Source organism: Pan paniscus, chromosome 7 (genome assembly GCF_029289425.2).
Source record: "Pan paniscus chromosome 7, NHGRI_mPanPan1-v2.0_pri, whole genome shotgun sequence".
NCBI classification, from domain to species: domain Eukaryota; kingdom Metazoa; phylum Chordata; class Mammalia; order Primates; family Hominidae; genus Pan; species Pan paniscus.
In genome coordinates, this window is record NC_073256.2 from 142415083 (window position 1) to 142421154 (window position 6072).

The window sequence follows — 6072 nt, forward strand, 5'->3', positions numbered from 1 at the left end:
ATCCTTTTGGGGGGAGGGGGAGAACAACAACTAATAGGTAAATACATTATATATTATTGGAATTCATGGCCAATATATCAATATGATGAAAACCTTCTTTTAAGGCAGATTTTTTAGTTAATCTTTTTCCTCCTCCTCACTCCCCTTCTCCTTGGCTTAGGATCAGCTGAGATTCACCTTGCGTTGAATCATTTTTATAATTACTCTAGCTTTTTCTTTTTCTCGGTACAATTCCAGTGGATATCACTAGGATGTGCTCCAAGAACTAGGGAAATGAGCCAAGGCTCAAAGCCTGAAGTGCCAAGAGGAAGAATGCTTGAGGAAGAGGCTGCCTAGTTCAATATATATTGCCACCCAGTTCAGAAAATGAAGTGCACTCCAAATCTAGCAGACTAGGTTCAACTCTGATTTAGCAAATGAATATTTTCTAGTTTTTAAAATTGACATTGTGAAAGTTGAGTGTATCAAATGGAGTCAGTCTTGTCATTACCAACTAAAATGGAGTCCAGAGGTCATACGAAAGGGCACCCAGTTCCCATACACCTGTTCCATAAACTATTTTTGCAATTCAACAAAAAACCCGCAGAGACCTACCTGTGGCTTTAAGATTATGTCTTACCTGGTAACTGCTGCTACTTCATCAAGCAGAACTTGCCAGTTCCTGCTGGCACCAATGAACTTTCTTTCAAAACAGTGTACCTTCCTCACTTTCCCAATAAAACCTCAGCCTTTCCCTTTGTTCTTTGGACACACCCAGGTGCTGCCCAGGTCTGGGTGTCCTGAATTGCAATTCCTGCATTTTCCCAAATAAACTCTTTCTTAGAGATTGACCTTTATATATTATTAACAATATTGAGGAAAAAAACAGAATGGACACTTATAGAAAGATATCAAATAAGACTGCTCAGAAGAATAGAACCTTCATCTTTCCAATCATACTGCCATCAAGAGTGAAAAACTTATTTTGTTGGCTGTATACTTAGTGTTTTAGTAAGGAGAAAGGGAAGAAGAAAGGTAAGGTGTAATCACTGACATTGACAGAGGTTATACCTGCCTACCCCTACTAATTCTTCAAACCTAGCTTAAAAGTAATATCTTCTGGTAGGCCTTTCTTGACCCTTAGTTTTGTTTATAACTTCTTACCCTCCAGAGCAACATCTGCTTGCTGGTGGTGCTCTTCTCCTTTCTTCCTCTTCCTCTCTCTCTTCCTCCTCCTCCTCCTTCTTCATACACATGACATCTGTAATTACTTGTTCACTGCTGTTTTCTCAATACACTCTAAACTCCAAAATGACAGGTACCATGTCTGCCTTATTCACTGCCTGCGTCCCAGCACCAAACACAGTGCCTGACACAAAGTAGACACTTCTTACATAATTACATTAAATTGGATGGATGGTCACTCTAACTATGGTTTTATGAGCCATAAAGGAGAAAAAGAAAATGAAAACAATGTTCCAAATTAATACTGTTGGCTCCATCACTTGCAACTACAATTTGCAAAAGATTATGTAAGTGCTGAGGGGATGTCCAACAATTACATGATTGGGGTTAAAAGTCTTTGGATGAGGTAAATGGTGAGTGATAAAGTTCTGAAGGGCTGGGCATGGTGGCTCACCCGTGTAATCCCAGCACTTTGGGAGGCCAAGGCGGGAGGATTGATTGAGGCCAGGAGTTGGAGACCAGCCCGGGCAACATAGCAAGACCCCGTCTCTATGAAAAATAAATAAATAAGCCAGGTGTGGTGGCCCATACCTATGGTCCCAGCTACTTCTGAGGCTGATATTGGAGGATGGCTTGAGCCTGGGAGGTCAGGGCTTCAGTGAGCTATGTTTGTGCCACTGCACTCCAACCTGGATGACAGAGCAAGACCTTGTCTCAAATAAAAAAATAAAAAATAAAAAAATAAGAAAATTTTGAGAAGACAATTATTTCGTTTGCTACCAAAACAATGGGATAACATTTTTAAAAAGAAAGATTGTATTCAATACATTGAGGAAATGCTTACCATATGCCAAATACTGAGTATACAACTGTGAATAAGACATGGTCCTTGTCTTAAGGAGTTGAATCCCTTGTGTTAGGGAAGCAGGAGCCTAGGAGAGCCAGAGTGGCACCACTTTAAAAATCAACTCCATCTTGAGACTAACAAGGCACATTTCTTTTCGGTCACAACCCATAATCATAACACGTTTATAGTTGAGGAAACAGCCTAAAGATACCTACAAGGACACACTCCTACAAAAGCAGAAAGCCCACATGTCCCAATACCCATAACAATCTATGTTTTCAAGATAATTACAGTTAAGCTTTGATGTATTCACACACTAGAATGTCAAGGATAGTTATCTTTAGATCAATAGAATAATTTGTAATGCTGTCTGCTCAGCGACATGTAGACACAGCTTAGCTTTTTACATAGATAAGACCTCTGTATAAGGAAAACTTACAGACAAGACATGCCTCCTCTTACTCTCTGGGGATGCCCTACTTTGTAATGGAGTAGCTTTTAATAAACTCTCTTCTCACTGCGCTCTGCTACTAGCCTTGAATTCCTTTTTGCATGAGATCTCAGAACCCTCTCTTGAGCTCTTTTTCGACAACTTGGAAAAGGCATTGTGAGTAGATAATTATAGTACAAATTGGTGAGTGACTGCTACAACAGAGGTGGAATTATGAAAACTTGAGAAAAAGAAAGATGATTGATCTGAGGTCTCAAAGCATGGGTAGTTGAGGAAAGCTGAGCGGGACTTTTTCTTGCATTGAGAATGGCACTTAAAACACAAATCTAGCCTGGTGTGCCAAACTAGGCTAACAGTGAAAACTCAAAAGCTTAAGCAAGAAAGAAATCAGATGTGCTTGTTTGTTTCAAGATAACTAGGTCTTTGTGTGGGGAGAAAAATCAAGTCACACATTCCTAAATTCCTCACATACATTTTCTGGGCTTGGATTCAGACTCTGCCAGTCACTAGCTGTGATCACTTCCCTGTGCATGAGTTTTCTTGTCTGTAAAATGGGGCTAAAAAAACAGTATCTTAGCTGGGTGTGGTGGCTCACGCCTGTAATCCTGGCACCTGGGGAAGCCGAGGCGGGCGGATTGCCTCAGCTCAGGAGTTGGAGACCAGCCTGGCCAACACAGTGAAACCCCATCTCTACTAAAATACAAAAATTAGCCCGGCGTAGCAGCCTGCGCCTGTACTCCCAGCTACTCGGGAGGCTGAGGCAGGAGAATCGCTTGATCCCGGGAGGCGGAGGTTGCAGTGAGCCGAGATCAGGCCACGGCACTCCAGCCTGGGTGAAAGAGCGAGACTCCATCTCCAAAAAAAAAAGTAGTATCTCCCTAAAAGTGTTGTCAGGAAGCCAAAACGAGCTAATATATGAAAAGTATTTAGAATGCTACCCGTACTATATGTGTGAGCTCTTGTACGAAAGTATTTCTCATGTACCTACTTGATAGCATTATGGCTTTCTGCCAGTAAGCAGCTGATTTTGTCTCACATTTCATTGCTTTCCCTTCAGGTCTCAATGACAGATTCCTGTTTTTGAATATATGAACCATGGCAAGATTCAAAAGTATTTAAGCAATGCTTATATAACATTTAATTCAGTTCAGAAGATATAGGCATTCAGAGTGTGCTCTGTGGTAGGTATTACAAGTGCTCTTTTTGCCCCAAATTCAGAAGTGGATCTTGAACTGCCTAAAGGATTCAGACCTGACATTGTAAGAATGACTTTGTGAGGATAAAAACAGATGAAGAAAGTTGCTTTCCAGAGATTAAAAAATTATCTACTTAATAAGAAAAATTCCTTTTATGATAATCTTCAGTACAGAGTAAGCAGGTAACAGCCACCCTGGTGATAACTGTATTCCCATCTGTAAGAGTCAGTTGGCCGGGCTTGGTGGTTCATGCCTGTAATCCTAGCACTTTGGAAGGCTCAGGCGGGAGGATCACTTGATGTCGGGAGGATCACTTGATGTCAGGAGTTTGAGACCAGCCTCGCCAACATGGTGAAACACTGTCTCTACTAAAAATACAAAAATTAGCCGGCATGGTGGCACGTGCCTCTAGTCCCAGCTACCCGGGAGGCTGAGGCTCGAGAATCGCTTGAAGCTAGGAGGCGGAGGTTGCAGTGAGCTGAGATTGCGCCACTGCACTCCAGCCTGGGCCACAGAGCGAGACTCTGTCACAAAAATAAAATTTAAAAATAATAAAAGAGTCAGCTGCTCCTCTATCATTTTAACAAAACAGAACTCACAGATACCAATAAGCAGTTTATTGAAGAATTCTCTTCAGGAAATGATTTCCCATACATTGAACTAATTCTCTTTTCTGCAGTCCTTTTAAATTTGATGTCAGTTCAGACAGCCAAACTTACTGGTAACAGTGAGGAATATTGTAGAAGAAAGAATAAAAGTATTGGAAAGCAAGGCAGTTATTGATAATTATGCATACTGGGGAACCACAAGATTTGGAGACCAGGACTTTGACTTTTGGTTTCATCATTACGATTTAATCACAGCTGTGATTTAGTCAAGCCATTTAACCTCTTTAATTTTCATTTTCCTCATTTTAAAAATCAAAGTTGTTTTGAGGGTCAAGTGAACGCCTGTGCGGGTGTTTTACCAAATAATTATTTTATTAGCAGATAAAACATAATATTGGGGGTGAAAAGTTATAAGAGGTGCCATGTTTTTTTAAACCCTGCCAAGTATCTGATACAGAATTGCAAAGGATGTTCGAGTTCATGAAGAAGTTGCCTTCTCCCCACAGAGGCAGAGTGACTTGTAACATCTGTAAAAGGTCACAGGCTGGTTAGCGGTAGCCAGAATCTGGGTCTCCTAACTCTAGTTGCCTAGTCTTGCTTTTATGCGCCAGTGTCGTTCATCATTCATTAAATACATATTATGGAGGATAAATTAAGGGCAGAGCATTGTGCTAGGTGCTTATCAGACACAGATCCTTCCCTTAGGGAATCTAGAGATTAAAAAGTATGAATAAAGTTATGTGACTTGGTGAAGGTCAATGGCGATTTGGTGGAAGAGGTGACAATGCAGCCACGCTCCAAAAAGCAGAAGGGATTTGCACCTATTATCATAGGGGTTAAAGAAGGAAGTCCAGAGTTAAGAAACAGGATGAGCAAAGACACTGAGGTCTTAAGCCTCAATAAATTTTAGGTAAGTTTCATCGTAGTATAATAAGGGCTGTCTCACTCCGAGACTTTTGCACACTTTTGCTCCCTCGGACTGCTTGTCCTGGACACCGTGTAACCTCCCCCTGGGCGCCTCACCAGACTTCTCCAGGCCAAGGGAAGGACCACCTCTTGGGTTTCCATGGCTCCCTCTCTAACCACCCCCTTCTCAGGACACCTATGACACGACTATTTGACTTCTTTGCCTCCGAGCCCCCACCCCCAACGTTTCTGGTCTTGAGAGAACGGGCTGGGCGCATCCGTGTATCTCTAGCCTGAGCACCTGGAGCGTCCTCTCCTTTTCTTCTTAAGGCAAACGCCTACTCATTCTTCCAGCTTCAGCTGGAATGTCAGGCTCTCCACGCACTCCCGTCCGCCCTCTCCACATACACAGGGCAGGGAAGCTGTGTCTGATTCCTCTTTCGGACTCCGGGGACTGACATATCATAAGCGCTCAATAAATGCTAGCGGAATGAATGGAAACGTTCAGACCCGAGGCAGCGGATCACTCCAGGCTTCTCCTCAAAGCGAGCACACCTCAGTCCAGGGAGGGCGCAGGAGCTGGGGCTGCTGCGGTGAACCAACCCCAACCCCGACCCCGACGCCTATCCCGGCCCCAGGGCGCCTCCTAGGCGACCCCTGGCCCCACCCACGCCGGAGCCGGCCCGCGCCCATCCCCACGCCCCAACCCGCACCACGCAACATCGCCCTAGCGCCTTTCGGGGCGTCGCCGCGCAGGTTGCGCCGCCTCCGATTGGCCAAACGCGGCATAGCGCCATCTCGGCCTACCGCGCGGTGCGCGCCCTCATTGGCCGGCGGCGGCAGGAGCAGGGGTGGGGGGCGGGGCCAGCACGCGGGGCGCGCGGTATGGGCGGACTCGCG